Source organism: Anomaloglossus baeobatrachus, chromosome 1 (assembly GCF_048569485.1).
Source record: "Anomaloglossus baeobatrachus isolate aAnoBae1 chromosome 1, aAnoBae1.hap1, whole genome shotgun sequence".
Taxonomy (NCBI): domain Eukaryota; kingdom Metazoa; phylum Chordata; class Amphibia; order Anura; family Aromobatidae; genus Anomaloglossus; species Anomaloglossus baeobatrachus.
The window spans coordinates 832283801-832311413 of record NC_134353.1 but is presented as its reverse complement, the minus strand read 5'-3'; positions in this window follow the sequence as shown (position 1 = coordinate 832311413).

Here is a 27613-nt window from a genome sequence, read left to right as displayed (position 1 = left end):
GCCCTCAATGTCACCAGCAGCCTCATTAAACTGCTTGAAGTCTTTGCGGGACACTCTGGGAAGTTCCCTCATGATGGGTGCTGGGGTTACAGTCTGTCTGGAACCTCTCGCGGCTTCCACAGCGAGCTGCTTATCCAGCAATGCCATCTCCTCCATCCTGCGCTCCTTCTCTTCAGCTCCACGCATGGCCTCCCTCTTATCTTCTATGGTGGCCTCATCTCCAAGCAGTGCCATCTTTTCCTTGTACCACACAACCCATTGACTTTTTTGGGTATTCACCTCCGGCTCCCGTCTTTGCTCCCCTTGCTGTGGAAATTGTTCCTCGGTGCCATCTTGCAGGCAAGCGTGTTCCAATGCCTCAATTAGTTGCTCCTTAGAGAGTCCTTTGTAGCCGACACCTAATTCACGGGCCTTTGTTTGTAGACTCGCCACAGTCCAGTTCCTGTATCCTGAGGTTCTGGTTTCAGACGTCGATTGGCTGTTGTCCTCCATTTCTTCTGCTCTGATCCCGCCGCTGCCACCAGTTTGTGACGGGGTGTACATCAGAGCAAAGAGAGACAACAGGCCGAGGATGATCCAACAGGTTTACTAACAGGAATACAGGAACAGCACACGACAAGTCCAAATAAAACAGATTCGGGGGCACCTCCCGATAATCCAAAGTGCCAGATCACAACGTAATAGTCCTTTTCAGAGTCCCAGAAATCCCACACAATCCACTGGACGGCGAGATCTGTCCGCAGATTCAGATCTCGCTCCCTTCCTCTTCAAAAACTCAACTCCCAACTGCATTTAGAAACAGGAGTGAATTGTTTGAGCTCGTGGGCCCGCCCCTCAATGGTAGGGGTCTATGCAATGGTTGGGCCCACTAGAAGATTCTAGAAGGTTGGCTCCGAGATGTCTACAGGTTTGTGTAGTTGGCGTTATCCACTGCTTACGAAACAATGAGAAGTTCCCCTGGCTGTGTGGACAAGAGATAATTGCATTATGGGCCCAGAGACACAGGAGATGGGGGAAGGTATGGTTACTTACATCCCAAGACATTTCAAAGTGTTCAGTAAGTACAACCAAAGGAAAGTGACATCACATCCTGACATAGTATTACAGCAAATACAGTGAGAAGGTAAAATACATCATGACATACAGTATATATAAATATTATCTTTTTTTATTGTAATTAACCATGGTATATAGCACTGATTTGTATAACAATTTGTATATTACATTTTTGTATGCTATTTATATATTTATAACAAACTGAGGGCTTTACATTATATTGGGTTATTTATTATACTCTATTATGTTATCATTTGTATTGTGGTGCTGTCACAACTAATTGTCTGTCTTGCTATATTCTGTTATTATATAAATTTTTGTGCTCGATGTCTCCTTCCTTTTTCTATCAGAGGATTTTTATTCCTGTTCTTATTGATTATTAATGATATGGTGCTTATCAATAAAAAATAATTTAATATTAATATTTTTAATTGTTGATGGTGACCTTTTTTGGCGGTCCTTATTCGGACTTCTGTTTTGTTGTGAATTGAAATAAACATGTGACTGGGGCCACAGAAATCATGGGGTCCCGTATCAGAAGTTCTAATTGGGCCCTCACCCTCTAAAAAATGTAGTTAATTAGTTAGTATTTGGCTGGGTCACATTAGAACATATCTCACAACTTTACAGCCCTTTCAAAGAAATTGTTCACCTACTGAAAGCCCCTAGATTCTCCTTGTATTGCATCCATAAAGTATGATGTCAGCAAAAGTGCCCACAAAAACTGTATGACATTCCAACATGGTACCCTCCACAGGCACAGTATGATGACTAGAGATGAGCGAACCGGTCGCGGTTCCGCTCGAGTTCGGTTCGCCGAACGGAGGTCTCGTTCGAGTTCGGTTCAGCGAACCACTCGAACCGCATTGGAAACAATGGGAGGCAATCACAAACACATAAAAACACCTAGAAAACACCCTCAAAGGTGTCCAAAAGGTGACAAACAACTCACAACACAACACAAACACATGGGAAAGTGACAGGGACATATATTCATGCGAAAACAAAAGAGCTGGACAAGGAAAAAGAGGAGGAGACACAGATATAGGCATGGCATGCCCTTCTAAAATCATGTAAAACACCGCAAGGTTACTCCAAGCGGAGTCTCCCTTTTATCCAAAAATTGGGCCACACAGACACCCACCCCTTCAGTGGCAGCACTTGTGCCCCAGTTATACACTTCACAGGAAGATTTGCATCAAGCACATTCAAAAATACGCCATCCTTAACCGTTCCCAGGATGACCCCGGGGTAGGTAGCAAAGTCTTGGTTGAACCATGACTTGTTTATCTTGGCTCCTTTTAAAAAACACAGCAAGCAAGGGTTACTCCAAGCAGAGTCTCCCTTTTTTCCAAAAATTGGGCCACACACACACCCACCCCTTCAGTGGCAGCACTTGTGCCCCAGTTGTACACTTCACAGCTAGATTTGCATTAAGCACATTCAAAAATACGCCATCCTTAACCATCCCCAGGATGACACCGGGGTAGGTAGCTAAGTCTTTGCTGAACCATGACTTGTTCATCTTGGCTCCTTTTAAAAAACACAGCAAGCAAGGGTTACTCAAAGCGGAGTCTCCCTTTTTTCCAAAAATTGGGCCACACACACACCCATCCCTTCAGTGGCAGCACTTGTGCCCCAGTTGTACACTTCATAGCTGGACCTTGGTGATGTTGTTGTCTCTTGCGCATATGAATCCTCCTGTAGTTCCTCCCCTTCCTGTTGTCTCACCCCCTGACACCGAATAGTGTTTAGCATGTGCTCCAGCATGTAAATGACTAAATTTGTCATGCTGATAATGGCATTGTCAGCGCTAAACATATTCCTCACCATGTCGAAACTGTGCAGAAGGGTGCATAAGTCCTTGATCTGAGACCACTCCATCAGGGTGATCTGCCCCACCTCTGCATCTCGTTGGCCCAGGCTATACATCATGACGTATTGCACCAGGGCTCGACAGTGCTGCCACAGTCGCTGTAACATGTGGAGAGTCGAATTCCAGCGTGTCGGCACATCGCATTTCAGGTGATGAACCGGCAGGCCGAAAGACTTCTGGAGCGATGCAAGTCGCTCAGCAGCGGTAGTTGAATGGCGGAAGTGAGCAGACAGTTTTCGTGCCCTGTTCAGAAGGCCATCTAGGCCGGAATAGTGTGTTAAAAATTGCTGAACAGCAAGGTTCAACACGTGAGCCATATAAGGCACATGTGTCACCTTGCCCAGGCGAAGGGCCACACCCAGGTTTGCAGCATTGTCGCATACAGCCTTACCAGGCTGCAGGTTGAGTGGAGACAACCATTTATTAAACTCAGTCTCCAGAGCTGCCCACAACTCAGCCGCTGTGCGACTCTTATTTCCAAGACATTTTGAAGCTAAAGACCGCCTGATGCCATTGCGCTCTGCTGCCAGCATAGTAATGAGGGGTGCGTGATTCCTTCTGCACAGTTAGAACGCTGGTGGCCTGACCAGGCAGGCTTGGGGCGGAGGTGGAGGACCCAGACGAGGTGGAGGAGGCAGAAGCAGTGGCGGAACTTGGACAGACAGAGGATTGACACACAAGTCGTGGGGACGGCAAGACTTGTGCAGCAGACCCTTCACCATCTATCACCATAGTTACCCAGTGCCCTGTCAGCGACATGTAACGTCCCTGTCCATGCTTACTGGTCCAAGTATCGGTAGTGAAATGCACCCGTTTACACACAGAGTTTCTCAAGGAAGTGGTGATGTTGTGTGCGACATGCTGGTGTAGCGCAGGCACACTTTTCTTAGAGAAGTAGTGGCGACTGGGCATCTGGTACTGGGGCACAGCGACAGACATAAGGTCTCCTGTGTGTCCACCAGGTGGAAAGGCAGCATTTCGGTAGCCAAGAGCTTACAGAGGGATAAAGTCAACCTCTTAGCTTTGTCATTGGTCGCAGGAAATAGCCTTTTATTTGTCCACATCTGAGGGACAGAGATCTTGCTGCTGTGTGTAGACGGTGGTGCGTAGGGTGTCCCTGGAAAAATGCAGGTTTGTGAGGAAAGTGCAGGTGTAGACATGATGTTGCCTTCATCCAACGTTGGTGCTATCAATGTCTGATTGAGCTGTACACACGCACTTGTTTCCCCTCTCAAACCAACTGATGACCTACCAAGCAAACTGCCAGTTGCGGGTACAGTGGTGGAAATTGTGCGTGGAAAACCAGGTGTGACAGCTCTTCCCACAGTCCTAGAAGATGAAGAGCGTGCAAATGCACTGGAAGGGTCAGGCGGTGGATGGTTCGCTCCGCTAGGGCGCATTGCAGCACGGTGAGCTTCCCACTGGGACATATGATATTTATTCATGTGACGATTTATGGAAGAAGTTGTCAAACTGCTGAGGTTTTGCCCTCTACTAACAGAATCACGACAAATTTTACAGATCACATAATTTGGGCGATCTTTTGCTATGTCAAAAAAGGACCAGGCTAGGCAAAGCTTAGAGGGCATGCGACCTGCTGATCCACCCCGACTAGTGCTCAGAGACACAGTGGTGGCTGAGGATGGAGTTGTAGACATGCTACCAGTACTCCGACTCTGTCCAGGAAGGCGCAAGGTAACTTTGTCGTCAGTTGCATCCTCCTCCACCGCCTTTGTTGACCTCCTCAAGTGCCTGACTGTGGGTTGACAGTAGGTGGGATCTAGAACTTTCTCATCAATTGTTGTGTTTGCACTCCCCTCACCCATAGACCGAGCCTCTTCTTGCCCTGACCGAATATTTAAGTTGTCATCCCAATCTGGTATCTGCGTCTCATCGTCATCAGTATGCTCCTCTTTGTCTATAACAAATGGTGTTACAGTTTGTGAATAAGGGTCAACATTATGCTCAGACACTTGGTCCTCACGGCCTGAATCAGAGTCACAAAGGTTCTGGGCATCACTGCAGACCATTTCCTGGTCTGTACTCACTGTAGCTTGGGAGCACACCTCTGATTCCCAGGCTATAGTGTGACTGAACAGCTCTGCAGACTCAGCCATCTCAGTTCCACCATACTGTGCAGGGCGGATGGAGACTTCAGAGCTGGGAGAAAGCAAGTGTGATTGGGATGACAACTCAAAGGACTGGTGTTTTTTGGATGCGGTAGTTGAGGTGGCGGAGAGGGCACTTGTTGGACCACTTGAGATCCATTCAAGCATTTTCTTTTTTTGGCCATCATCTACCTTTGTTCCAGTTGTTCGTGTCCGTAAAAAAGGGAGCACATCGGATTTTCCACGGTAAGTACTAGACATCTTACTTTTGCTGGAAGATGGTCTATCTTCAGCAGATGTTAATGGAGCTTTGCCACCTTCCCCACGGACAAACCCTTTTTTTCCTTTTCCAACACGCCGTTTCCCCTTTCCACCAGCATCTGTCATTTTGCCACTCATTTTGATTGCGACAAAGTTGTGCACTTAAAATGTGGTAGTAAAAATTGAGAGGTGGTGTAGATTGCAGCGGTGGTCTATCTTTATTAACATCAGAATAAACAACAATAACTATCCCTGACAATGCAACTATGGCCCTTAAACTGGCAGCATAGTTTGCTATTAGCATGGCTTAGTAACAATGAGCTTGAGTGTGCAATGCTGTGGTGCTGCAAATAGTTTTGCACCAGTGGGACAATAATGGAAGTCCAACAGCCACTTTTAGGATGCCACTAAGTTTACTCAGTGTTTGCTAGTATAATGGCTTAGTAACAATGAGCTTGAGTGTGCAATGCAGTGGTGCTGCAAATAGCTTTGCACCAGTGGGACAATAATGGAAGTCCAACCACCACTTTTAGGATGCCACTAAGTTTCCTCAGTGTTTGCTAGTATAGTTTTGCTAGTAGTTTGCTTAGTAACAATGAGCTTGAGTGTGCAAAGGGCAGGAGGGTACAGTGGCAGGGTTGTGGGTCAGTGTACAGGAAAGGAAGCCTCACTTTCTATCCCTCCTAATGGGGAAATGCAGCGAGGATGTCCCTGAGCTTAGCTACACAGACGCTGTTATCTTCTGTAGCTGTTAAAATCTGTTTCCACGGACCTGACTGTCACCTATGGCTCTGAGCCTGCTTTTATTATCCCTTACAAGGGCTAATAGAAACTTCTATCCCTATTCTGTATAGCACTGTGTGTAGAGTGTACACAGCAGTATCAGAGACAGGAGCTACGCCAGCGGTGACTGACACCCAAACGCAGAAGAGATACTGGCGTCCGGACGGGCAGATACCCATTTTTATAATGCAGGGACATATGACATGGACATCCTATCACACATGCCGTTGCTTCTCTGGCTAAAAGTCCACTTAGCTGTGTGTGTGTCTGGGATTGGCTGACATGCTGGCCCGCCCCATTACACGCGCGCGCTTAGGGAAGGAAGACAAGGAAAAAAAAAAATGCCGATCGCCATTATCCCAGCAGCAGTGATCTGAATGCGCTGTTCCTGCACACTATACGCTGAAATTTCATAATAGTGTGATTCACAGAGTGACTTGCACTATTACAGCGGAAAGCCAGCTAGTAATTAGCTTGGCTTTTTGCTGCTAGAACCGTTCTCGAACGTAACTAGAACTATCGAGCTTTAGCAAAAAGCTTGAGTTCTAGTTCGATCTAGAACAGCCCCCAAAATCACTCGAACCGCGAACTGGAGAACCACGAACCGCGAACCGCGCTCAACTCTAATGATGACCCTACTATATCCATCCTCAACTGCATAAGCAAAGTATAGTGATTCCAACAAACTATGATCCCCAACTGTGACTCCAACATAGCCGTCAATGCAGTATAATGGGCCTATATACCGTATAATGGCCCCCACACCTCTTCACATGATATAATGGCCCCCAGTAGCCCTCCAAACATTATAATGGACCCTATCACAGCCTTTCACACACTATGATGGACTCCACACAAACCTTCACACTGTATAATTGCTTGCATACAGTAAAATGACCTTCAAATAGCCCTCCATAAAGTATAAAGGCTCTCTCATAGCCATCCAAATAGTGTAATGCACCCCACATAGCCCTAAAAATAGTATATGGCCTTCATATAACCCTCTAAATATTATAATGGACCCCACATTGCTTTCCATATAGTATAATGCACCCCCCATAGTCCTCCTTACAGTATAATGCACCCCATAATCCTACATATAGTAAAATTGGCCCCACAAAGTCCTCCATATAGTATTATGCGACCCACATTGCCTTCCATATAGCACAATGCACCCCCTTAGTTCTCTATATAGTATAATGGGCCCCATATAGTCCTCCATATAGTATAATGTAACCCTATAGTTCTCCATACATTATAATGCACCCCATAATCCTCTACCTATTTTAAAGAAGACCCCATAGTCCTCCATATATTATAATGCACCTCCTTAGTTCTTCATTTATTATATCACACCCTCATAGTCCTCCTAGTCCTCCATATATTATAATACACCCCATAGTGCTCCAAATAGAATAATGCATCCCCATAGTCCTCCATATATTATATTACACCCACATAGTCCTCCATATGATATAATGCACCCCTATAGTCCTCCATATATTATATAGCACCCCATAGTTTTCCATATATTATGTAACTTCATAGTTTTCCAAATAGTATAATGCACCCATATTATAATGCACGCCCCAAAGTGCTTCATATAGTATAATGCATCCCTATAGTCCTCCATGTATAATAATGATAATCTAAAGTTCTCCAAATAGTATAATGCACACCCCATAGTCATCCAGATATTATAATGCACCCCATAGATCTCCATATTTTATAATGAACCCCCATAGTGTTCCAAATGGTATAATACATACCCAATAGTCATCCATAAAGTATTATGGACATAGGCCACCAGTGCACTCACTGATTTAAAAAAAAAAAAAATAAAAAAAATATATTAATCTCTACTGTTTCCCCCTCTGTACTAGTCTAGCTCTGCACATCTTGGCGCAGCGGGCACACAGTATTGACGTCATTGCACCCGCAGCTCTGAGATGTCAGCTGTGAGATGCTGAGGGAGAATTATGAAGGAGGGAGAGGAGCGCTCCCTCTTTCATCATTGCTTTCAACTGTATCGACATTCGCAATGCCAATACAGTTGAGAGTGCAATGTCGGATGGGGGGGCCATTTTCAGCATTGAAATAGTGTCCCTCCAGATCATAGGCCCCACAGCGACAGTGTGGTCTGACGCCATTAGTGGTACATCACTGACTGGGGTGCAACTTCCCCATCCAGCACTTCTAACAGGTTAATGAGCCTAAATATACTTCTAGCTCTACAATGGAATGGTTTAGATCAAGGCATATTCCTGTCTGTGACCAAAAGTCCAGACCTAAATCTCATTGAGAATCTGTGGCAAGACTACAAAATTGCTGTTCACAAACTCCATTCATCCAATCTCATTGAGTTAAAGCTATTTTGCAAAGAAGAATGCGCAAAAATTTCAGCCTCTAGATTTGCAAATCTGGAAGATACATATGTGATGCCCTGGCCTATCAGGTCATCACAAGGTATTGTGCAATCTGCCCTACTGTACAATATCCACATCCTCCTTGGTTACGGGTCCCTAACAATTGCTGGTGCCAAGGCCAGCTAATCGAAATCCTAGGAACATTCTGCACCACCCCCACCAGACACACCAGTGAACAGCCTGAGTGGAATAGGGTCGCCCACTTGTGGGGTTGGTTAAGGGGAAGCCAGGAGTGTCAGGAGTAGGTAAGTGTAGTTGTTACGGGGGGCTGTCTAATAATAAAACCTAAAGGAATGTCAGACAATCAGGGTCCACCTTGCAAAGACTCTGCTGAATACTATGGCAGAGGATAAGGGGTATATAAGTGTGCCACTGTAAAAAATAATAGCACAAGTGCAGAGTGCAATACCTCTGTTAAACTCACAGAGGAATATAATTAGAAAATAAAGCAATTCCTCCCTTACTTGGAGGGTGTGTGGAATGGTCTCTGTTAAAGATCACAGAGACAAAAGCAGTGAGTGTGAAATGGCACCTACCTAGGTCTGTTCCTCTAGTGGTGCCAGGAGACGGACAGCAGCGTAAGCCGCACAAAGCTCCTACCTGCGTTCGCTCCACTAGTGTGCGAGGACACGAACCACTAGATATGGCACCTGCCTAGGTCCGCTCTTCTAGTGGTGCAAAAGAGACGGACAGCAGCATAAGCCGCACAAAGCTCCTACCTCTGTTCGCTCCCCTAGTGTGCGAGGATACGAACAACTGCCAGACGCAGTATAAGGAACGTTACCATAGCGGCAACGTCCACCTACAAGTAGAATCACAAGGCCCAGCCGGACCATGTGCCTCAGGCACCTGCCTATGTCCGCTCCACTAAGGGGTAAGGATACGGACTGCAGCCGAAGCTGTAAGGTATAAGAATGCTACCCTGCCGGTAGCGCTCACCTAACATAGACAGAGAGATGCCTAGAGGGACGTGCATAGGGTGTCTACCCTCATGCATGAACCAAGAGGACTGAGTGCCGGGCGGCGTGCGTCAGGGTCTTATATAGACTCTGTGCCTCATCCAAGATGGAGGACACCAGAGCCAATCCACTGCCAGAATGACAGCAATGACGTCACGCTGGCCTATCACCGAGCAAAGCGTCACAAGCACATGACCAGCGACCAATCGGCATAGAAGGTGTCAGAGACATGTGACCACGTGTCACAAGAACATGACCAGTGGCCAATCAGCTTAGAAGGTGTCGGAGACATGTGACCTCGTGTCAGCGATGATGTCACCCGCACATGTGCAATGGCTCCAAGATAGGACTTAGTCTCCAGCGCTTGCACATGTGCAGTAGCAAGAAATCCGGACATAGTCTCCAGAGCCACAGCAACCGTAACAGTACCTCCCCCTCAAGGGCCCCCCTCCCGGTGACGCAGGTAATCGGCAACTAAGTCGGGAGCATGGACAGCCTCCTCAGGCTCCCAAGAGCGATGTTCCGGGCCATAGCCCTCCCAATCTATCAAGAAGAACCTGCGCCCTCTAACCATCTTAGAGCTAACTATGGCTCATACCTCATAGCTAGAGCGAGAGGAATCAGAGGCAGGAGAGTGCACTTCATGAGCGTGAGGTAAAATAGCCGGCTTTAGCAGTGAAACATGGAATTTGTCATGGATCCTAAGATGGACGGGTAAGTTCAATTGGTAGACTACAGGATTTACCTGTCGAAGAACCTCATAAGGACCCAGGAAGCGAGGAGCAAATTTGACAGAGCTCACTCTAAGTTTCACGTATTTTGCAGAGAGCCACACTAAATCCCCTGGAGAAAAGACAGGAGCCGGGCGACGAAACCGATCGGACACCGTCTTCATACGGTCCTTAGCTGCTTGGATCGACTCTTGAGTCCGATCCCAAACCTCTCTGGCATTAGTTGCCCAGTCGGCCACAAGAGGAGAAGGTGCAGCAGTGGAAAACGGTACCGGTACCGTAGGGTGTTGCCCACTATTGAGTACCAATGGTGTCTGCCCAGTGGCCTCAGCCAGCGAATTGTTAAGGGCAAATTCTGCCCAGGGTAGGAGGGAGGACCAGTTATCGTGGTTCTCAGCAACAAAGTGTCGAAGGTATATAATCATGGATTGATTGGTACACTCAACCAAACCATTGGTCTCCGGATGGTATGCCAAAGAGAGATTCAACTCAATTTGCAGAAGGCTACAAAGATCTCGCCAGAAACGGGAAGCAAATTGCGGGCCTCTATCACAAATGATAGGATCTGGCATCCCGTGAAGCCTAAAGACATGCTTGAGGAATAGTTTGGCTAGTACCCTGGAAAACGGGATTCTCGATAATGGTACGAGATGAACCATCCGGGAGAAATGGTCCGTAATGACCCACACAAATCTATGTCCCTGTGAACACGGAAGATCACCCACAAAGTCCATGCCTACCACCTCCCATGGTCTATCTGGCACTGGTAAAGGATGCAAGAGCCCAACCGGTCTCTGCCGTAATGGACGGTTGCGACCACACGAGTAGCAGGAACCGACATATCTCTTGACGTGGCTGGCTAAGTGTGGCCACCATACCACCTCTCCAGTAACTCTCGTGTCCGCTTAATACCAAAATGCCCACCCACCTTTGAGGTGTGGGCCCACGACAGTATATCATTCTGTCGATCAGGCGGAACAAAGGTCTTGCCCGGTGGGATTTGGTCTAACGTCACAGGGGAGAGCGTATGAAAAACCCTGGAGGGACGGATAAGACGAGGTTCGTCAATCTCTTCCTGGGTAGAAACCATAGAGCGAGACAGAGCGTCTGCCTTGTTATTCTTACTCCCAGACAGATAGTTGATGGAGAAGTGAAAGCGGGAGAAAAACAAGGACCAGCGGGCTTGGCGAGGATTCAGACGTTGAGCGGTTTGTAAGTACGTCAGATTCTTATGGTCTGTATAGACCTGGAAAGGATGTTTCGCTCCTTCCAGCAAGTGACGCCACTCCTCCAAGGCTAATCTCAGGGCGAGCAGTTCCCTATCCCCAATGGTATAGTTTCTCTCTGCCGGTAAAAAGGTTTTAGCAAAGAAGAAACACGGCCTTTTTCTACCTGCACTGTTCTTTTGATACAAGACCGCACCAGCACCCACTGAAGAGGCATCAACCTCCAAGAGGAAGGGCTTATTCTCATCGGGTCTTTGAAGAACGGGAGCAGTTGAAAAGTGTCTTTTTACTGCCTCAAAAGCCTGGGATGTCTCAGTAGACCAGACTTTTGGATTAGCACCTTTCTTAGTCAAGGCCACCAAAGGGGCCACCAAAGTAGAGAAATGGGGTATGAACTGCCTGTAATAATTTATGAATCCTAAGAAGCGTTGCACCGCCTTCAAGGAATGAGGTTCGGACCATTCCAGGACAGCAGAGAGCTTCGCAGGATCCATAGCCAGACCCTCTTGTGAGATAATGTAGCCCAAAAAAGGCAAGGATGACTGCTCGAATACACATTTTTCGAGTTTAGCAAACAAAGAGTGTTCCCTTAAACGGGAAAGGACACAACGACATCCTGACGATGAGTCTCCAGATCAGGAGAAAAAATCAGGATGTCGTCCAGATACACCACGACGGAGGATAACAGTAAATCCCTGAACACATCGTTTACGAAGTCCTGAAATACTGCGGGTGCATTACAGAAACCAAAAGGCATGACGAGGTATTCATAGTGACCGTCTCGGGTGTTAAAAGTGGTCTTCCATTCGTCACCCTCTCGAATTCGTACCAAGTTATACGCACCCCGCAGATCCAACTTCGTAAAAACCTGAGCTCCCCTCAGTCTGTCAAAGAGCTCCGAAATTAAAGGTAACGGGTATTTGTTCTTTATTGTGATTGCGTTGAGACCCCTGTAATCTATGCAGGGACGCAAATCACCCTCTTTCTCCGAACAAAGAAAAACCCAGCTCCCGCGGGAGAGACAGACTTACGAATGAACCCCTTCTCTAAACTCTCTCTTATATAGGTCGACATGGCCTCCGACTCAGGTATCGACAGGGGGTAAACCCTGCCCTTAGGTGGAACCGAACCTGGGATAAGGTCTATGGCGCAGTCATACGGCCTATGGGGTGGAAGAACCTCAGCACCCTGTTTGGAGAACACGTCAGCGAAATCCAAATAGGGTGTAGGTATGGGAGAGAGATCAGTTGATGCAACCGCAACGACCTTAGGTGGTAAAGGAAGACATCGGGACTGACATTTCGAACCCCAACTAATAATGCTGTCGGACTCCCAGTCAATGTGAGGAGCATGAGTCCGAAGCCATGGGAGACCCAGAAGGACGTCGTCTATACCCTCAGGCAAAACAAGAAAAGAAATCTCCTCTATGTGACCCTGAGACAGGGAAAGGCGCAAGGGAACTGTCCTCAATGTAATGGAGTCAGACAACATAGCCCCATTAACAACACGGACAGGAATAGGTGCCTCTAACATGATAGAGGGAATATTGTGTCTTTTTACAAATCCTGAGGACACAAAAGTCCCGTCAGCTCTGGAATCCACAAAAGCCATAATAGGCCATGTATTCTCAGAGAAAGAGAGCTGACCTGGGATACTACACTTAGAGGGTGCAGAAGACATCTCTAGTAACCCCCCTCTAATGGTTACTAGGCCTGGGAGTTTCCCTGACGACTAGAACACTTGTTGGCATAGTGCCCAGCCTGACGACATACGTAACATATAGGAGGACCAGACTTGCGTAGTCTGGAGGACGTATGACCTAACTCCATAGGAGTGGGAGATGTTTCAGATGCTGAGGAAGATGGTAGTGGACCCTCAACAACTGGAATAGCCCGATGCTTAGGGCGTGAGGAAGAGACCTCGAGTCTACGTTCCCTATGGCGTACGTCGATCCTCGTTGCTACTGTGATCAAGTCCTCCAGAGAAGCAGGGACCTCACGAGTAGCAAGGGCATCCTTGACATAGCCTGCCAACCCTCTCCAGAAGATAGGAATCAACACCTTCTCTGGCCAATCTAGTTCTGCCACCAGAGTTCTAAAAGCAATGGCATAAGAACTAGTGGATAACGAACCCTGAGATAGATCTAAGAGTCTCAGGGCTGCATCATGGGTAACTTGCGGAACCATGAATACCGCTTTAAGAGCATCAGGAAAGTCTTGATGTCTCAGAGTAACCACATCAGAGCGCTCCCATAACGAAGTCGCCCATTCTAAGGCTTTGTCCTGAAGTAAGGAGATGATAAAGCCTACTCTGGACCTCTCCGTAGAGAAGTGAGAAGCATTGACCTCTAGGTGTATCTGACACTGACTAATGAAACCACGACATGATCTGGCATCGCCAGAATATCTGTTTGGCAGAGCAAGTCGAGGATCATGTGCAGATGTCACCATGGTCTGAGGTTTATCCTCTATACTCTTGAGCCGCGACTCAAGTACTTGTATGTAACGGTGTAACTGCTGATATTCTGCCATAACTGCCAGACCCTTGGCTCAGTCCTAATGTTACGGGGGGCTGTCTGATAATAAAACCTAAAGGAATGTCAGACAGTCAGGGTCCACCGTGCAAAGACTCTGCTGCAGACTATGGCAGAGGATAAGGGGTATATAAGTGTGCCACTGTAAAAAAATAATAGCACAAGTGCAGAGTGCAATACCTCTGTTAAACTCACAGAGGAATATAATTAGAAAATAAAGCAATTCCTCCCTTACTTGGAGGGTGTGTGGAATGGTCTCTGTTAAAGATCACAGAGACAAAAGCAGTGAGTGGGAAATAGCACCTACCTAGGTCTGTTCCTCTAGTGGTGCCAGGAGACGGACAGCAGCGTAAGCCGCACAAAGCTCCTACCTGCGTTCGCTCCACTAGTGTGCGAGGACACGAACCACTAGATATGGCACCTGCCTAGGTCCGCTCTTCTAGTGGTGCAAAAGAGACGGACAGCAGTGTAAGCCGCACAAAGCTCGTACCTGCGTTCGCTTCACTAGTGTGTGAGGACACGAACCACTAGATATGGCACCTGCCTAGGTCCGCTCTTCTAGTGGTGCAAAAGAGACGGACAGCAGCATAAGCCGCACAAAGCTCCTACCTCTGTTCGCTCCCCTAGTGAGCGAGGATACGAACAACTGCCAGACGCAGTATAAGGAACGTTACCCTAGCGGCAACGTCCACCTACGAGTAGAATCACAAGGCCCAGCCGGACCATGTGCCTCAGGCACCTGCCTATGTCCACTCCACTAAGGGGTAAGGATACGGACTGCAGCCGAAGCGCTCACCTAACATAGACAGAGAGATGCCTAGAGGGACGTGCACAGGGCATCTACCCTCATGCATGAACCAAGAGGACTGAGCGCCGGGCGGCGTGCGTCAGGGTCTTATATAGACTATGTGCCTCATCCAAGATGGAGGACACCAGAGCCAATCCGCTGCCAGAATGACAGCAATGACGTCATGCTGGCCTATCACCGGGCAAAGCGTCACAAGCACATGACCAGCGACCAATCGGCATAGAAGGTGTCAGAGACATGTGACCACATGTCACAAGCACATGAGCAGTGGCCAATCAGCTTAGAAGGTGTCAGAGACATGTGACCTCGTGTCAGCGATGATGTCACCCGCACATGTGCAATGGCTCCAAGATAGGACTTAGTCTCCAGCGCTTGCACATGTGTAGTAGCAAGAAATCCGGACATAGTCTCCAGAGCCACAGCAACCATAACAGTAGTGTTGGAAGTGAAAGTGTGAGGTGGTCAGGAGCTGCGCTCCTTGGAACTACTAGGTAGCGAACGTTGGTCTGGGCCTGGTAGGAGCTAGCCCCTGGTCGCAGGGGATCGTGACAAGGGGCACGGCATTGTCGTAGAGGACAGCCGGCGGCCTTGTACCATCACCGGGCTGGGACCAGGGCACGACGGGGTACGTGGACCCTAGGTCAGGGAGTAGCTTCAGGCAACCTGACAATTTACCTGACGAGAACGGCGCCTTCAAGATTCGCTCTCCACCCACTCCAAAATCGGTTTACTAGCGCAACGAGGGTGATAGGACTTTCCACAAATACGGTCCAAGAAATCCCAAGCGTGAACCCTGAGAGCAAGCTTACCCAGTTAGCCATACTGGGAAGCGGGACCCGACTAGTTTCAGGCTACAGGGACCAACCAGAGAGAAACAAGGTGCCAAGGGAAAGGTCACGGATCAACAGGCAACACCAATGGCAACGGGCCCCAGGCGTGCTCCCCCTCAGCGGCAGTGGTGTCCAGAACTTTGGTTGTCAGTGTCAGCGTTAATGGACTGAGTGAGTACGCAAGTGACCCATATACATCCCTGTCACCACCACCAAGTCCCGGGGCATTCTCCCTACCCGTGGAGGGGTTAAACACCTGGCTGCCCAATACATCAGCACCGGGTACTCCCAGCCCCAGCAGTAGTACTCCATCTTACCACACACCACGGGTGGCGTCATGAACTACTCCATACAATACTCCCCTGTAAATACCCCCTTTTTCTATTCGAGTGGCTGCGAGACCCCCAGGTCCGGACGCCCCTCGAGGCACCGAGGATCTGGATCCGAGCAGCCCGGCTGCTGACACGGGGGCGGTACACATACTTCAAGAGGCTTGCAGCAGTAATTGCAGGAAAAGATGGTCCTACACAGTACTGACTTAGGGGCTGAACACAAATGCACATCCGAATTTCCAAATTGATACATTTAAAACATTTAGAAAACCATGTATAAATCTCTTTTTACTTCAGAAATACTTACTACTCAGTGTTGGTATAGAACTTAGAGTCCCAGTAATATATATCTAAGTCTGGATGTGCAGAGTGAAAAAATGTGGAAAGGATCACGGGGTAAGATTACGTTTTTCAAGGCTCTGTATACTGTATATACACATATACACTATATATATATATATATATATATATATATATATATATATATATATATATATATATATGTATAGTGTGTGTGTGACGCGCCCTGGCCGGGCCAGGTAGTCACAGACAGGCCCCTGCACTACACCGTTCCCTCACAGGTGACATCAGCCAACCTTCAAAACCCTAGTCACCCCCCTCAGGGCTGGGTAGACACACCAAAGGGTGGAACCAGGCAGTTGAAAGACACCCACCAAGGAGTCTAGACAGCCCGGGGCGGGAAAGTAAACAGACAAGTGTTAGAGTTCAAGTTGGAGAGGAGTGTGGGCTGGAGCTGTGTACAGCTCCAGCGGAGGCGAATACCCCAAATTGAATGGCGCCAAGGTAGGAGCCCTGGTGCCATTGGCTAGGAGGCAGACAGCGGTCTCCGTCTGCAGGAGCCGGGAAAACGGCTTGGTGGAACCGAGGTGGACCGGGACAGGGTAGTGGCCTGCCTGTACCGACCCGGGGAACCGACTCGGAAACCGGAGCACACAGGGGGTACTCGGACCCTGAAGCCGGGACCAGAAGCGACTGGAACTGGTTAATTTACCGATTGAGGCCAGGACTAGAGGTCCTGTCCCACCCAAAGTCCCTATTAGAAGACAACAGCCCACCAAGGGGGATAGAAGGCCACCGCCAGGGCTCAGAGATCCCACGGGCCAGCGTCTGCGGGCAAGGGCTCTTTAGGTCACATCCGGGAGTGGACTCCTGAAGTTGCAAGCACAGGCAGTCCACCATCTTACAAAGGTGCAGCAGAAAGACAGAGACCACCAGCCGGGTGGGGACACCAGAACGCAGCCGGCTGCGGGCACCGACCACTATCACCTTGGTTTACCAGAGACTCGTGTGTTTCCTTCAATAGTGAGTACACCAGCACCCTGCGGTCGCCCATCTCCCTGCACTACAAACCCCAACGGGTCCCGGGGCCACCATCCCTGCCCACGGAGGGGTTAAAAACTTGCTGCATAACATCTCCCCCGGGTGCCCCGTAACTGCAGCGGTGGTGTCCAACCTCACCACACACCGTGGTTGGCGTCACGAACTTAGTATGGCTCAGCCCATACATGAACGTCCTACATCCACCACTTGAACCCCCCTTTTTGATCGAAGTGACCGCGAGACCCCCCGGGTCCGGAGACCCTCGAGCCACCCACAGAAGGTCCGGATCCGAGCAGCTCGGCTGCTGCGAGCCTGGCGGTACATATATATATATATATATATATATAGAGAGGTGCATCTCAATAAATTAGAATATCATCAAAAAGTTAATTTACTTCAGTAATTCAATATAAGAAGAGAAATGCAAATATTATTCAGTGTGTCCACCCATATCCTGTCCACTGCCATTAACTTGAGAACAGCGGCAGCTATAGGCATAGAAGTGGTGCCTAGGTATAGTAAAGTAGCCATGAGCTACGCACTGAAACCACCTATATCGCCACCTGGTGGAAAACAACGGAGTTAGCATTTTTATCTCGAAAACGGAACGAGATAGAGAAAAAAAGTGAATTACAAAGTTGCAGGGCATCATCAATTCAATACGAATCGACACCTTGCATACAGGAATGCTATGATTAGAACGTGTAAAACTCACAAGGCTGCGGACATGAAGCGATACCTCATGGAGACCTTCCTACAAGTCATTGGGTATGGTGGCTGCATGGAGTGGCCTCCACGCTCACCTGACCCGACCCCATTGAACTTCTTTCTGTGAGGTCACATCAAACAGCAGGTGTATGAGATGCCTCCACCAACATTGCAGGACCTACGACGACGTATCACAGATGCTTGTGCAAACATGTCACCTACCATATTGCATAACATGCAGCAAGATACAGTATGCTGTCCAGAGTCCAGATGTGCATTGCAGCTCACGGTGGCCACTTTGAGCATCAAAGTTAAATGAGCGCCATATGCGTGACAAACATTCAATATTTTGGGGGTTTCATGGGTTTCATATCATAGCCTTTCTGTATGCAAGGTGTCGATTCATATTGAATTGATGATGCCCTACAATTTTTTAATTCACTTTTATTCTCTATCTCGTCCCATTTTCGAGATAAAAATGCTAACTCCGTTGTTTTCCACCAGGTGGCACTATAGGTGGTTTCATTGCGTAGCGCATGGCTACTTTACTATACCTAGACACCACTTCTATACCTATAGCTGCCGCCATTCTCAAGTTAATGGCGGTGGACAGGATATGGATGCACACATTGTATTGAGTAATTACGCACAGAGTGATCTATTTCAAGTGTTTATTTCTGTTAATGTTGATGACTATGGCTTACAGCCAATGAAAACCCAAAAGTAAAGTCATTATCTCATAAAATTAGAATATTATATAAGATCAACTGAAAAAATGAATTTAAACTCAGCAATGTTGGCCTACTGACATCCCTGGACAGTAAATGCCCTCAGTACTTGATTGGGGCTCCTTTTGCATAAATTACTGCATTAATGAGGCGTGGCATGGATGCGATCAGCCTGTGGCACTGCTGAGGTGTTATGGAAGCCCAGGTTGCTTTGATAGCAGCCTTCAGTTTGTCTGCATTGTTGGGTCTGGTGTCTCTCATCTTCCTCTTGACAATACCCCATAAATTCTCTATGGGGTTTAGATCAGGCGAGTTTGCTGGCCAATCAAGCAAATCAGTGGTCCAAGGTGTTATTTTCAGATGAAAGTAAATTTTGCATTTCATTTGGGAGTCAAGTTCCCAGAGTCTGGAGGAAGAGTGGAGAGGCCACAATACAAGCTGCTTGAGGTCTAGTGTGAAGCTTCCAAAATCAGTGATGGTTTGGGGAGCCATATCATCTGTTGGTGTCCACTATGTATTATCAAAACCAAAGTCAGCGCAGCTGTCTACCAGGAAATTTTAGAACACTTAATGCTGACAAGCTTTTTATAGATGGAAATGTAATTTTCCCACAGGACTTGGCACCTGTCCATGCTTCCAAAAGTACCAATACCTGGTTTAATAACCAAAGTATCACTGTGCTTAATTGGCCAGCAAACTCGCCTGATCTAAACCCCATAGAGAATTTATGGGGTATTGTCAAAAGGAAGATGAGAGACACCAGACCCAACAATGCAGACAAACTGAAGGCTGCTATCAAAGCAACCTGGGCTTCCATAACACCTCAGCAGTGCCACAGGCTGATCACATCCATGCCATGCCTCATTAATGCAGTAATTTATGCAAAAGGAGCCCAAATCAAGTACTGAGGGCATTTACTGTCCAGGGATGTCAGTAGGCCAACATTGCTGAGTTTAAATTCATTTTTTCAGTTGATCTTATATAATATTCTAATTTTCTGAGATAATGACTTTACTTTTGGGTTTTCATTGGCTGTAAGCCATAATCATCAACATTACCGGAAATAAACACTTGAAATAGATCACTCTGTGTGTAATTACTCAATACAATGTGTGCATCCATATCCTGTCCACCGCCATTAACTTGAGAGTGGCGGCAGCTATAGGTATAGAAGTGGTGTCTAGGTATAGTAAAGTAGCCATGCGCTACGCAATGAAACCACCTATAGTGCCACCTGGTGGAAAACAACGGAGTTAGCATTTTTATCTCGAAAATGGGACGAGATAGAGAATAAAAGTGAATTAAAAAATCTCGATATTTATCTCGATAATCAACGATATTATGAAAAGGAGCGACGTGTCAACGATTTTTGACGTTTTTGTGATTTTTGATCATCTCTCCTTGGTGTCACACGCTGCGATGTCGCTAACAGCGCTGGATGTGCGTCACTAACGACGTGACCCCGACGATATATCGTTAGGGATGTCGCAGCGTGTAAAGCACCCTTAAGAATTATGTGCCTTGGAATTCTACCAACCCTTGCCTTTAGGCCATTGAAGTCCTCTCTGCTAAAGTCAAGCCTTGACGTCTGTGTCTCTCAGGTGTTCCCCCTCTTGCAAACCCAAATTCAAGGAAAGCATGATCGCTGAGTTCCAGTGTCCCTGCTACCCTTAGTCCCTTAACCATATCCTCTTTATTGTTATATTCCCCTGTGCTATTGATTTATGCAGAGTTTATTGAAAGTACAGTTCCATTTTAATCTTTTTAATTTTGTTTGCAGGAAAATCTATTTAATTAGATGCAAGAACATGTAAAAAAATAATGATTTTTTTTAACCCTTTTACCACCTTTATTTATTTTCTGTTTTTCGTTTTCATTTTTTCCTATCCTTCTTCTAAGAGCCATAACTTTGTTATTTTTCCTTCAATATAGACATATAAGGGCTTGTTTTTTGCAGGTTGAGTTGTACTTTTGAAAGACATTATTCATTCTGCCCCATATTGTACTGAAAAACAGGTAAAATTTTCAAGTATGGTGAAATTGGGAAAACAAAATTGCAACTGCACAATTATTTTGGGGGATTTTTTATTTACCATGTTCACTGTATGGTAAATCTGACCTGACAATATGATTCCCCAGGTCAGTACGAGTTTGTAATTATTAAGTTTTACTTTTATCTAAATTATGAAAATAGATTCAAAAGTATGTAATATAAAAAAAATCTTATTTTTTGCTTCATGACCTGCTGTTTTTAAATTTTACCATGATTGGGTAGATGCAATGTTTTGAACGCCTGCTATTGCATTTTAATGCAATGTTGCGGTGACCCCAAAAATGTAATTTTGGAGTTTGGAATTTTTTTTTAGCACTACACCCATTTCCGATCAGATTATTTGATTTTATATTTTAATCTATTGGGCATTCTGAACTAAGCGATTCCAAATATGTGCATTTTATTTGTTTCATTGTTTTATTTTCAATGGGGCAAGTGGTGTGATTTGAACTGTTACTTTTTTTTCATGTTTTTTAAAACTATTTTTCACATTTTCTATTGATTTTTGTAGTCCCCTTAGGGGAATTTATGCCTGCACTATCCTATCCTTTCAATTCTGCTGATCAGAGCGATGCTTCAACATTTCTCTTATCAGCAGAAATGCTGCTCTCCTGTCAGTGCCGGTGCTCTGCCAGTATTCACAGGAAGTGAGTCTTGACAGTAACATGGGTCATCAGCTGACCCCATGATGTCATGACAACCTATTGGCATCCCGTGATCGTGTCACGGGGCCGCCAATGGAGGCGGGGAACAATCCCAGCTGAAGCACATTAGATCGGGCTATCAGACTTTGACAGCGCAATCTAAGGGTTTAACAAGTTAGCTGCACATGTCTGCTCATAAGATCAGCAGACATGTACGGGGAATAATGCGGGCTCACCACACGAGCCCACATTAAATGCAGGGAGGCGACCTAAGACGTATATGTATGTCTTAGGTCATAAAGGGATAATATTCCTTATTGAAAGAGGCAATATAGAAATTTAAGCCATGTACTTTTTTCCTGTATTGTTGTATAAAGTGTGGAGCAGTGTGTGTGCTTTATGGTAATTACAATAAATGGACAGAAAAGTATCCAAAGACTAAAAGTCTCCAGAACAAAAGCACAATTCTTTCATCTAGAGATGAGTGAGTGATGGAAGAGCTTCATACAGCCTTGTCTGTGGGTATAGTATATGCCTAATACAAGCCTGTGGCACTACAACAAAGCTGTCATTGGTCATTAATTCTGCTGCTCATGATAATGATTTTCAGATATACAGTATATTTATTTCAAGTCTGCAGTGGAATACAGTTCTAGAAAAGTGGTTACGCGCTTTATAATCTTATCCAAATGTTGCTTTTATGTTCAGACCAGAATTTTCAATTCACAGCATGTCAATTTTTACTATATAACCAATGAGAATTTATTGTATATTTTCCCCATAGACAAGTTTAGGTGACTACGATCTTTAAAAAATACTTAACACAGTGTGGTTTACTGTGAATCGACAGCAAAATTTACAAGTGAACACAGTAAAAAATGGAAATTTTCTAGGATGCGCTGGCATTGGTCTGCAGGAAATCCGCACTATATAAACTTACTTTTTTACTGCCGCCTCTGACCCAGTCTACACAGTAAAGCTGAAAATGACAGAGAATGCCAATATTTCTTATATATGTATATCCAAATAAAAAATTGAAAAAGAACCATAAACATGATCTAAAATATCATTAAACCAAATGTCTTAAATTTACAGAAATATTTTATCTTTTTTTCACTATTTAAGAGGGTTAAAGGTTTTACCATTTTGATGTTATAGTTGTTAAAATTTTATGATTTAATTTATTTTTTCCTTGATCAATCAATCATCCAAGTCTCTCTTTAAGTTAGACTATATATTTGTTTTTCATTGTTCTTACCCCCCTCAATACCTGTTTTATATGAACCTTGTCACTGACATGAAGGAGCTGGTCTGAGGCTACTATTTAAAAAAGAATATTTCAAGAAAGAAAAAAAAATGTGAAAATGTAAGCATTCAAGTGAAAATTCAATCCTTCACACTACAGAGCTTTTGCAAAGTATTTTAAATGACCCTTTTTATCATGGTGCCATGTCTGTACCTTTCTGCATTGTGGGACCTGGTAAGAAAAATAGATGTATGTATACAAGTGGTTGAGTAATGTATTATTCCCGTCCTTTTTGTTCTTCTCTGTAAACTGACCTTATCAAAAAGAGGAAACCTATGCGTAGTGACAAGTGAAATCTTGGTGACAAATCATAAATGAATGACAGATTCATTGCACATACATGTAGGTGGATAATGCAGAGAGGTGAACACTGTAACACATCATACTATACAATTCCATGTTAGAAAATAAATCATGGGGAGATATATTGTGCACAGATATCGTGGACCAGTTGCGTCAAATGATAAAATAACAGCAAGTAGCATAATGGACTATTGTGGATAGATGTACAGAATGGAAATGTCGTAAAAGTCAAGGAATTGGTGTGACTTGTCAAGAATGTGCCAGATTACAGTACAGTATATGAAGAGATACCTCTACCTGCCCATCACATTACTGGGGCCGGAGCACATTAAACTGTGGATGAGCATCATGGATTAGCTAAAGAAATTTATTAGCAAAAAAATACACTAAATATAGTCTAATGCCAATTATATGGTATAATGTTTGTATTAAACTGGAGCACTTCAAATTTTTGAAGTCCCGGCAGTGATTGCGCAAGAAGTCCCGCAAGAAGTCCCGGCAGTGATTGCGCTAGACCCCGAGCTCGGGATCGTAGCATGGATGAAGGCCCGGGTGATTGCGTTCCACCAACGCCAACAGGATCAGATCTTCCGGATGATGGAGCAGTGGACCAACGAGGTGGAGATGCTGATTGCAACTGCCCCGATGTACGGGAGGGGAACAGATGTAACAGAGTCGACTGGTGACCCACGTCCCTATGTCCTACCAGGACCGGCCGCTGCGGCTGAGGGGCCCGGCCTAGTCTCGACCTATGCATCATCCTTGCCGTTACTTATGGGGCGCCTCAGTATAAACTCGCCTGACCTGCTGCCCCGTGCTACTGCAGAAGGATCTGATGTGCTGGATGCTGGAGGCCAGGAGGCTGCGGCAGCTGGCGGCAACCCGCCTGACGCAGGAATAATTGATGATGACTCCGGACCCGGCCCCGGGCCCACTGCTGAGTTTGAGGGGGTAAGTGAGCGTCTCCGCTATGAAGGAGACCCAGTGGTTTTCTACACCCCGCGCACCGGTGGAAATGGATACCGGGCACGCTTGTCACAGCAGGCATGTCAGTGCATGTTTGATATGCTGGTGGCGGAGGATGGATCCGCCTCAGCTGAAGACTCTGAGTAAGGGCAGCGAAGCACCGTTGCACCGTCCCCGTTGGGACCACCTGTGTGTACAAGTTTAAAGTTTGAAAGTTATGAGAAAATGATGAAAATGATTACTGAAGATTCATCTGATTGTCTGCCACTGTGATTTGAAACCGGTCGTTGCCGGCACCGTTGTCCGCGTGGGGACTGATTGAAAAGTTGCGTAAGGGACTCCTTACGGACAAGCCCGTGAACTTGCAGGGCAACCACAAACGTTAGTGGCATGTAAATATGTTGTGTTGTTGCAGCTTCCACCGTTACCGCCTCCGGAGAGGCAGATTGGAGGGAGGGCCCGCAGTGGAGCAGGCTGGGGCCCAGCCACCACCTGAACCGGTGGCTACCCTCTGGGGGTTCCAGGGGCTCCCCATGGATGTGGGTCCCCCGGAAAGGACAGATCCCGCTCGGGTAACTTGGTGCTGGACTGGGGTCAAGGGGTGCTGCCTGTTTCTTAGGGCGAAGACAAAGAACAGGAGGCGATCAAATAGGTCTATTTATTTTTTATTATTAGTAAAAGTGCGGACAGGTGAAGGGAGTCAAACCCGGTATACATCACTACAGTTAACATGCACCAATTGTGCAAGGCATTATATAGAGTCAAGATTGTGAACACATATGTACCTTCAAAAATACAATCTGCATAGGGTATGAAGTGTTTATTCCTCAGATATCCCTTACTGATTTACTAGACTCACTTATCCATACATGCACACACAGAGAGTACAATGTTATAAATACAGTGGAGGCCACATGAACTATTCCAGGCTCAGAATATGGAACACGTGCCCAAAAGATAAAGTATAAAACCACTATCCATAAATCACTGTATCAAAAAAGGGCATCAATGTCCATTAAGTACAATATAAATCTCAATTGTCCTTATATGCACATGGGAACAAATAATGACCGTGTATAATGATAAGATCACATAAATGATTCCAGGTGCAGAACATGGAGCAGTCCATGGGATGATGACACAATCACACAGAATATCCTTCATCCACTAATAAAGTGCACGGAGGATAGGATATATGGGATAAGGGCACTATTCATACATTAATGAGCAAAAAAATACATGCTCAGCAAAAAAATAGAACTTCCATATAATACTGAGATAATGATCGTTGCAATGAACAGTGCTCAATATCCATAAAATACAAGAGTTATAACTCCAATAATCCTCACATGCACATAAGCGGATTCAAGAGATGTATATAATGAGAATACCACATGGTTTTTTTTTTTAAGCTTGAGTCATAGAACCCATGACAGTCCGTGGACTCGCTGCAACAAAACATCCACCATTCACTCATGTGGTGCACAGGGCACGAGCACCGCCCAGAACCAATTGTGCAGAGGACAGGTACATATTATCAACAATTCAAGACTTACATGTTAATCAGAGATGGCAATAACTGCAGTGGAATGCGCCCAATGCACATTTCGGTGTTAACCTTCGTCAGGGGGACGCCCCCTGACGAAGGTTAACACCGAAATGCGCATTGGGCGCATTCCACTGCAGTTATTGCCATCTCTGATTAACATGTAAGTCTTGAATTGTTGATAATATGTACCTGTCCTCTGCACAATTGGTTCTGGGCGGTGCTCGTGCCCTGTGCACCACATGAGTGAATGGTGGATGTTTTGTTGCAGCGAGTCCACGGACTGTCATGGGTTCTATGACTCAAGCTTAAAAAAAAAAAAAACCCATGTGGTATTCTCATTATATACATCTCTTGAATCCGCTTATGTGCATGTGAGGATTATTGGAGTTATAACTCTTGTATTTTATGGATATTGAGCACTGTTCATTGCAACGATCATTATCTCAGTATTATATGGAAGTTCTATTTTTTTGCTGAGCATGTATTTTTTTGCTCATTAATGTATGAATAGTGCCCTTATCCCATATATCCTATCCTCCGTGCACTTTATTAGTGGATGAAGGATATTCTGTGTGATTGTGTCATCATCCCATGGACTGCTCCATGTTCTGCACCTGGAATCATTTATGTGATCTTTTCATTATACACGGTCATTATTTGTTCCCATGTGCATATAAGGACAACTGAGATTTATATTGTACTTAATGGACATTGATGCCCTTTTTTGATACAGTGATTTATGGATAGTGGTTTTATACTTTATCTTTTGGGCACGTGTTCCATGTTCTGAGCCTGGAATAGTTCATGTGGCCTCCACTGTATTTATAACATTGTACTCTCTGTGTGTGCATGTATGGATAAGTGAGTCTAGTAAATCAGTAAGGGATATCTGAGGAATAAACACTTCATACCCTATGCAGATTGTATTTTTGAAGGTACATATGTGTTCACAATCTTGACTCTATATAATGCCTTGCACAATTGGTGCATGTTAACTGTAGTGATGTATACCGGGTTTGACTCCCTTCACCTGTCCGCACTTTTACTAATAATAAAAAATAAATAGACCTATTTGATCGCCTCCTGTTCTTTGTCTTCGTTCTATTGCATTAGCGATTTGGTCTTATATTGTGGTCCTTATTCTGCATACTATATTACATTGTGCTTACTATTTATCATCGTTATGCAGAATTTATGTATGCCATTTCTTACTTTACTGTTTCTTAGGGGCAGCATCAGGGCCCGGTTACTTGGGTGGGAGAGAGCGGAAGCCGTAACCGTTAAAAACCGTTTTGCAACGTTTAAGAAAAGTGCCTCCCGTTGTGGGATGATGTTATTCTACTTGTATGTATGTTTTTATCTTTTTCAGAAAAATAAAACAGGTGTTGGACGGGCAGCCCGCGGATGGTCTGCATTTTGCTAAGGGGGAATGTGACGCCCTGGGCAAGCCAGGGGTCACAGGTAATGACATCACCACACCCTACAACCCAGTTAGGTACATCTAAGCTAAACCAGAAATCCTTGTTGCCTTCCCCAGGGGCTGATGTCCACACCAGGGGGTGGAGCCAGGCGGTTGGTCTCCACCCACCAAGGAGTTCACAGTCCTGGAGGAAGGGAAACACAGGCAGTTAGGGAGAGATAAGTGTTGGAGGAGGAAGTGAGAGGAGTTGAGTGGTAGAGGAGCAAGTAAAAAGAGGAAAGTGACAGTTTGAAAGCCTGAAGTTGGTCCGGGTGTGTGCCCCGGACTGAGACAGCAAGGTTAGCAGACGGTGGTGACCGTCTGCAGTGGAGGCTGATCGGAGGTTGCTGAAAGGACCGTGGGTGGGTGGTGGCCCGGCGGTACTGGACCGGTATACAAAGAGAAGCCAGCACCATTGGCAGGGGCCTTTCGGATCCCGGCAAGGCTAGAAGTCGCCGTGAATTTGCCAAATCCGTCAGTGAAGGGGACCTCCGGGTCTCCAAACAACTAAGTCCCGATTGAAGGCAACAGTCCAACTGTATGAGAGAGACACCGCCACCGCCAAGGCACCAGTTTCTCAGGGCCAGCCCCTGCGGGCAAAGAGGGGCTCCTCCGGCCCATATCCAA